This window comes from Jaculus jaculus, chromosome 13, assembly GCF_020740685.1.
Source record: "Jaculus jaculus isolate mJacJac1 chromosome 13, mJacJac1.mat.Y.cur, whole genome shotgun sequence".
In the NCBI taxonomy this organism is placed as follows: domain Eukaryota; kingdom Metazoa; phylum Chordata; class Mammalia; order Rodentia; family Dipodidae; genus Jaculus; species Jaculus jaculus.
In genome coordinates this window covers 29,522,263-29,529,605 of record NC_059114.1, presented here as the reverse complement: position 1 = coordinate 29,529,605, position 7,343 = coordinate 29,522,263, and the positions used below count along the sequence as shown (strand labels likewise).

General features: G+C 51.2%; 1 protein-coding gene across 3 annotated transcripts in view; it reads left to right on the top strand.

The window, feature by feature from the left end:
• The first annotated feature begins 3,887 nt into the window (after positions 1-3,887).
• Positions 3,888-7,343, top strand: part of Ccdc92 (coiled-coil domain containing 92) — a 32,993-nt gene continuing 29,537 nt past the window's right edge. Inside the window, exons 1-2 of one of the 3 annotated variants that reach the window (XM_045132167.1) lie at positions 4,311-4,375; positions 5,467-5,595. The gene's annotated coding sequence lies outside the window, so the exon portion shown is untranslated. Of the gene's footprint in view, positions 3,942-4,259; positions 4,376-5,466; positions 5,596-7,343 lie in introns of those variants that run through there. The other 2 variants (XM_045132168.1, XM_045132170.1) reach the window with 2 other exon arrangements.

The window sequence follows — 7,343 nt, the reverse complement described above, 5'->3', positions numbered from 1 at the left end:
GCCATTTCAACTAGATATGATATAGCTCCAGTGTTGGAGCACTTATCTAGCAAGTACAAGGCTCCAGGTTCCATCCCCAGGACTATGAGGACAAAAAAGTTACCTCTTAGCTCCTGCTTTTATTTAGTTTTACCTTTTTAAACTAAAAAAAGGGGGGGGGTTAAAAACTCAAATTATCTACTTGTCTTTACTGTAGCTGGTATGTGAATTCACTGAGAACTCGAATGAACAGACTGCATCTCCTCTTAACAACCTGGTAAGACAGCCTGCTTGGTCTTCCCACTAACTCTCTACCTCACATCCCCTTGTTCTGCAAGTGGCAACCGGAGTGGTTGCTTCAAGATATGTATCTGATTATGTCACTGGCCTGCTTAAAGCCCAACCTTTATGATTTCCCATTTCACTCAGGCTAAAACACAGCATCCCTAAACTACCCTGCAAGATCCTACATGATCCAGACTCCTACCTGGCCCCACTCCCCCTCACCATCATCAATCCACTCCTCCCTCAGCTCCTGCAATGGACACCACTTTCCTCCCCTTTAGGACATTCCCCCCAAGCTCGTCTTCTGCCAGGAAAATTACCCCCAACTATACTCAACACTAAATCCTTCAAAAAGCTTACATCTTATTTTTACGTGTCTTTCAGGGTCCCCAATCTAAAATGTAGTTCCCATTTTTGTATTCTTTCATAGCAGGTGCTACCTAACTTTCCTAACAGATAGCCCAGTTTGTGATTCAATGTGTGGATCTGATTAATTTCTGACCCTCTTCCCCAGAAGACTTAAATTCCAAAATAGAGACAAGTTGATTTTGTTGGCTACATTACAGGCATACACATATATCTGAATGAAAAGGCCCTGATTATAAGTCTTCCATCTTAAAATGCTATCTATCACATTATTCAATCAATATCTCAGTTGGTAAAACTCTGATAATGCCTACATACTCAGTAAGAAAATAAGAACCCCTTTCCCTAAAGGGAAACAACAGGTAATCTGAATATGCTGCAGCCAAAGAAAACCCAGAGGACAGCATATACCACCTGAAAATAAGTTGTTCTTATTGTTACAATAAGAGGTTTATCTAGTTAAGCTTGCCTTATTTTTTAAAGGCATGGAAAAAGCATTAGGAACAATGTTACTTTGAAAAACATTCCTTAAGAAGTCTTTAGTATTGTAAGGCTGGTGGCACATACCTTTAATCTCAGCACTCAGGAGGCAGAGGTAGGAGGATTGCAGAGAGTTTGCGGCCACCTGAGACTACATAGTGAATTCTAGGTCAGCCTGGGCTAGAGCGAGACCTTTAAGCCGGGGGATGTCTTTAGAATTGTCAGTACTTCACAAAATTATAACCAAACCACAAATTTAAAAGCAAAGTTGATCATCTTCAGCATTCTGTGATATGTTCATCTGGTGAAAAATACATAAACTGTATTAAAAGTGGACGATTTGGGGGCCGCTCAAACTAATAAAGACCAATCTGTTTACCGCCTCGCAGGCTGCCACTTTCACATGCATCCCTGAAGTCTGTGCAGTAGACAGAGCAGGTATTATGGCAGGTTACACAAAACTGGTGCGATGAAGTGTCCTCCCCAAGGTCACAGGCCTTGTAAATAATACAGTCATAACCACCTCTGGGGAGGGTGAGGTTCCCACATATAACTTCTTAGCTAAAGCGAACTTCCATCATGAACGCCTCTTCTCTGTAATTAGCACTGATTTGTGCTCTCTCCACTCAAATTTCATCTCACCAGAGAACCACAAAAAAGTGGGGGTGGGGTGGGAGTGAGAGGGAAAATTGTAATCAACCTGGGAAAAGGATCAACTCCTGAACACTAGGCAACAGCTTACAGATGAGCTCAAGAATTAGATGTTAAAATGAAAAGACCCACTACTAGTTAGTACTCATTGAAACTGTAAAAAACTACATTAAGTCCCCACATAAAAGCATTCTAAAAGATCTAGAAGGCCATGTCCCATTTGCATCAGTTATCTCTAGAGTCAGGTTGATACTTTCATCAGCTCTCTAAGCCACCCACGTTTACAAAGAAAACATCTCGCTCCTCTAACCTAAGATTAATTTTTAAATACATTAGCCTGTAGGTTGAACATGAAGGTCACTTTTCCACATACCTACCAAGAAGTAGGGGCCTCCTCATAAAAAGTTACATCCTGTTTAAATATCACAAAATATCCCCAGCAAGAAGGCCATCATTGGGTAGTATTATTTAATATCTAAACTTGTTTGCTGCAGTGAGACAGCCAATAAACAAACCATCTCCTCCGACAGGACAGGGCAGGACAGGACAGGCCCCTCCCGGACACTGAGTTCGCAAGGTCAGGCTCACAAAGGAGCTGAGTTTGAAGAGCTGGGAGGTGGGCTAGACCGCTTGGGAAGGGAAAGGCGTGTGGAAGTGGGGTTCTCGGAACTCAGAGCAGCAGAGGCAGAACAGTAGCTGCAGTCCAGCCCAGACAGGAGGGTCCCCGAGCCCCGCCAGCCAGCTTACCTGCAGAGCCCGGCCCAGGCGGTGGTCAGACAATGGAGGCGTCTGGTGGCGGCAGCAGCCTTCTGCGCTGGGGGCGCGAGGTGGTCCTCATCACCTGAGCGGGGATGCTCGGCGGGCCTGTGCCGGGACGCAAGGCTTAGCTGTGAAAAGCCCCACAGGGCGCCAGGCAGAGGGGCTGCTCCGCACGGCAGCTCAGCAGCCCGGCTCCCCGGCCCACTGCGCGGCCATTACCGCCCTCCGGGGACCCGCTTGGAACAGCTCCAAGGCGCGGCCCCACGGCTTCCAGCGCCGCCGCACTCCCCCCTGCCCTCCGCCCCAACAACAATGGAGCCCGGCCGGGAGTCCGACTCCCGCGGGGCCTGCGCCGGCCTCGCCCTGTCGCCGCCCTCCTCGCCCCCCGGACCCCGCGCCGGCTCTGCGGGCCGCGGCCACCTTCCAGGCCCCAAGAGACCCGCGGCGCGCGGCTGCGGCCGGGCCTGTGCGGGCTGCGGGCGCCGCTCTGACTTTCCTTCCTTCCTCCTTGCTGGCCCGCGCGCGGGCCTGTACGGACGGATGGGTTGTTTTCCTTTTCTTCACCCCATTCCACCGCCTTCCGCCCCCCAGCCCGCTCGCCGGCCCACGCCGGGTCCAGAGAAGAGAAGAAACAGACCGCACTCCGCCAACCCAACTCACTCCAAGTGCAGACTGGGAGCGCCGGCGCCCACCAGCCCTCTCCTCCGGGGACACCTCACAGGTGCGCCTCCGCGCCGCGCGCGCGCTCCGCACACCCAGACGCCTCCGGGGGGACGGCGCGCGTGCGCACGCACCAGACCGGCCAGGCCCCCCCACCCCCGGAGGGCGAGCAGACGCCGCACGCATGCGCGTTCCGCAGGCCGGCGCCCCCGCCCCCACCGCCCGGGCGCGCGCGCGCTCCCCGCTCGCCGACCCGAGGTCTCCCGCACTCGCTCACACGCCCCGCCCAGGACCGCGTTACCCAGAGCAACCGCAGTGCGGCCGCACCTGAGCTGTGCGCCTGCGTCCAACCGCCGGTCCTCCCTTCCCCAACGTCCTCGCCCCCTCCCACACCCCCGCCGCCCCGCCGCGCTGGTGGGGGGAGCGAGGCGACGCCGCCTCCCCCGCCCGCTGAGCATCGATCGGAAACTCTGCCCTCCACTCACTCACAGACCCGCCGGCGCCACATCTCCACCTCCGGCCGCCGGGTCTGCGCGACCCCGGCCTGGCCGCCGCTGGCTCCCGGCGTGCACCGCGGCGAGCGCTCGGAGGGAGCCGGCGGGATGCGCCCGGCGGGCGGCACCCCCTGACTCCTTCGCGCCCCGTCGCAGGGCCGGAGCCCACCCGCCCCGCCCATGGGCCGCCGCGAGCCGCCGCCGCCGCCCGCCCTGAGGAGCCCGCCGCCCATCGCGGCAGCCGCCTGAAGGACCGCGCCGCCGCAGGTGAGGCGAGACCCGAGGCGCGCCCTGAGCGCTCACCTGGCGGCCCGGCGGGGACCCGACTTCTTGCACTCGACGTGCAACTAAGCCCAGCCGGGAAGAGGAGGAGGGGAGCGCGCCGGCTCGGCAGGGGCGGTCGGGGGGTGTCGCCTCCGGGACGTCCGGGGAGGGGCACCCGAGTGCCGTGCCCAGTGCGCAGGGCTCAGCGCCAGGCTGCGCACGGGCCGCAGCGCGCACCGTCGCCTGCCCGGGGTGGGATCGCGGCGCCGGCCGGGATCCGCATTGCAGGTGCACCGTGAGCGCTCCGGGGCCCGGGCCCGCCCGACCGGGATGCTGCAGGGCGGAGGCCGTCGGGACGCGCCGCGCCTTTCGCCACCCTGCGGGCACTAGGGACCTCCCTGCTCTGGAGCATCACTCGCCACCCGGCAGCTCTCTGCGTGAGTACTCCACCCCCCTCCCCTGGCCGGAGCGGCACCGTGGGCTTTAGTGTACCGGGAAGAACCGCTTGCTCGTGGCTCCTGGAGCGTGCGGGGCTGCTATCCGCCGCCTGAGTCACGCTCAGTTTGCTCAGGTTTTTCATCCCGACCTGTGTCGTTTAATTTCGGGCTTTGGTATGGCCGGTAGTAGTACGATCTCGTCCACTAATGAAATCGAGATGACCTGAGAAAAATAGAACCGTGCTCCGTAATAGGTGCCACTGGTCGGTTTCATAACCACATGCAAGCTACCAGGGTGTAATGCTTCCATATAATTACGCATTTCTATAAACCCGTGAGAATGTTAGTAAGAATCGCCGTTTTTAAAAACCAAGTTTGAAATTTATTTAAATATCCTTGGCATTATTGATGTTTGTTTATGTTTATTCTGCCCAGCCCACAATTCCCTTGCATATCCTGGCTATTGAATTGCAAGGAAAAAAATATGAACATCTAAAGTGACTTTTACCTTCAGAGATGTTTTCATTTTTTCTTTTGTCTAACTGTTCATGAAGTGCTCTAGGAGGAGGCTTTTAAGCTTGCAGTTCTGTATGTCTGTATATGTATGTGCACAATACCGAAACCCTTTAGAGTAGTTTGTTAACTCCCCTATAGAATATTAGAATTAGGAAGTTTTAGTTTAGGTTTTTCGTTTCGCTGTGCTGGAGATTGAACCTAAAGCATCCTATCCTTGGGCGCTCTATTCTCAGTCCTAGTTTATATAAAGTACAGGGCAGTTGTTTGTGTACAACAAGGTTTTACTGTAACACTTAAGTATCTCAAATTTATTTTTGCAACTATATATTTTTATTGTTGGCTTGTTTCAAAGAAACACAGGAATTCTTTTACTTAGAAAAGATCACTCCTTGTGGGTTCTTGACTCATCTGTCATAAGCTGGGAAATTGATTTTAACATTGTGGCCTGATTGTCAGAATGTGTCTGAGCAATTCCGATGTTGACTACAGTGTTGATCCACTTAAGAAACACTATAAAGCATTTTTTCCTGTTTCTGGCTAAAAAAGACACAGATTTTTTTTTTTCTTCTGAATAGAAGGAGGGCAGCCATAAATAGATCCTAGTGCATACCCAGCACGAACGTTTGCTGAGATTAATTCTATCTACCGAACTGCACATACTCCGAGAGCATGAGGAGGTGCCTTTCTGAGCTGCACACACCAAGGCAAGTGCTTGAGTCAGAGGGAAGGTCCCAACAGGTTCAGTAGGTTCTGGCTTCGTTTTTTACCTCTCCAGGTTGGTGATTGAGCCTGCAGAATCCTTTGGCAGGTTTGGTAGGGTAGGGAATATGTCCCAACCATCTCAGACGTTTGGAGGGGTCATGGCAGAGGGGCGAATTGTGTTTGCTTAAGAGTCATTGCTGAGGACAGATGGGGACCCTTAGACGTACAGGAAGTCAGAGTTCCGGTTATGTAAAGGGGGAACTTCAGTGATGGAAAGAAGGGGCTTCCCTGTCCTGGGTGATCTCAGTGGGCAGGTTCCCAGTTAGCTGTGGGAGCGGCCTTTTAGGAGAGGCTCCTCAAGAGGAACCAGCGCAGCCTCACCAGTCACTGAGGATCTATAGGCAGTTACTGGGTGAGAGACATTCACTTAAGTGTTACAGCTACTGGTAAGTTGTCTGTGCTCATGAAAGCAGCCCTTACTAAATTCATTGGTACACACACACACCACGCAAGTAGAAAGGGGACTAGTTAAGAAGAGAAAGGGTTCAACAGAAATGGGGGGGTCGTGGAATGAGAGGATCATAGGGGGTGAATATGGCCAAAGTACATCCTATGCATATATGTATGAAAGTGTTATAATGAAATCAGTTGTTATGTATAATTAACATGCTAATTAAACAAATAAGGACTCCTAAGATTCCTGGCAAGTGGACTCTAGAACTTCTGTATTTTCATTTTAGCTCTGTAGTTTTGTTTTGTTTTAAATTTCTTATTCTGCTAGCTTCTACAGCTGTGGTTATATTGGTACCCCTAGAAACCTTCTGGAACTCTGGGAAGATTGTGAATGTGTTAACCTGCCTGATTCAAAGGTGATTCTAACCCTACTTGCATTGATCTGGGGCCATACAGTTAATAAAGCACTCTCACATTCAGTATGTTGTCTTAAGCATGTTTATTGTTTCTTCCTTTGGTTTTTATTTTCTATAATAGATAATCAAGAGGAAAATTACCTTTTCTAAGAAAAACAGAGGCTTTTTTTTTTTTTTGATGCAGCTTCTTACTCTAGCCCAGGGTGGTATTGAACTCATGGCCTCCCAAGAGTTGGGGTTAAAGGTGTGTTCCACCACACCTGGCTCCATTCTTTTTAAAAATGAGGCAATGGTGGTCATTTTTAAGGGTGCAAGGGAAGGTGCTATGTTTTCTGGAACTAGAATGTTCTTAAAGGATACTGCTTAAGAGATGATTTTAGTGCTTGCTCTGCATTTGAGTTCCATTCATTACTCAAACATAAGTTTCATAGCAAAAAAGTGCAGTCATACGCTTCTACAGTAGTTGCATTGAGTGGTTTTACATCTCTACTGGCAGCAAAAGGTAAACCAAACTGATAAGTAGGATCACCGTGGACTGAAAAGATGGTTAAATGGGAGTTTTGTGTTTGAAGAACAAAAAGATGTGTCCTGTGGCTGCCAAGCCAGCCTTGGGAGATGAGCTGCTCAGCAGCAGGAATAGTAGTCTTGCAAAGATCAGGCTCCTGCGTGTCTGCCTCTGTGTGAGGGTCTCTGGGCTGGGGCCAAGGAACACAGCGGATTCCAGGGAGTGCCAGAGTAAAATTGAACTGATCCCTGAGCTCCCCTATGTAGGACAGACTTACAGGAAAGCATAATTATACCTAATGTCTACCTTTCCTTGAATTTTTAGAATCCTTTAAAAGCAGTCCCTCTTTTGTCCTTTTGTGCCTGCTACTGTTAAC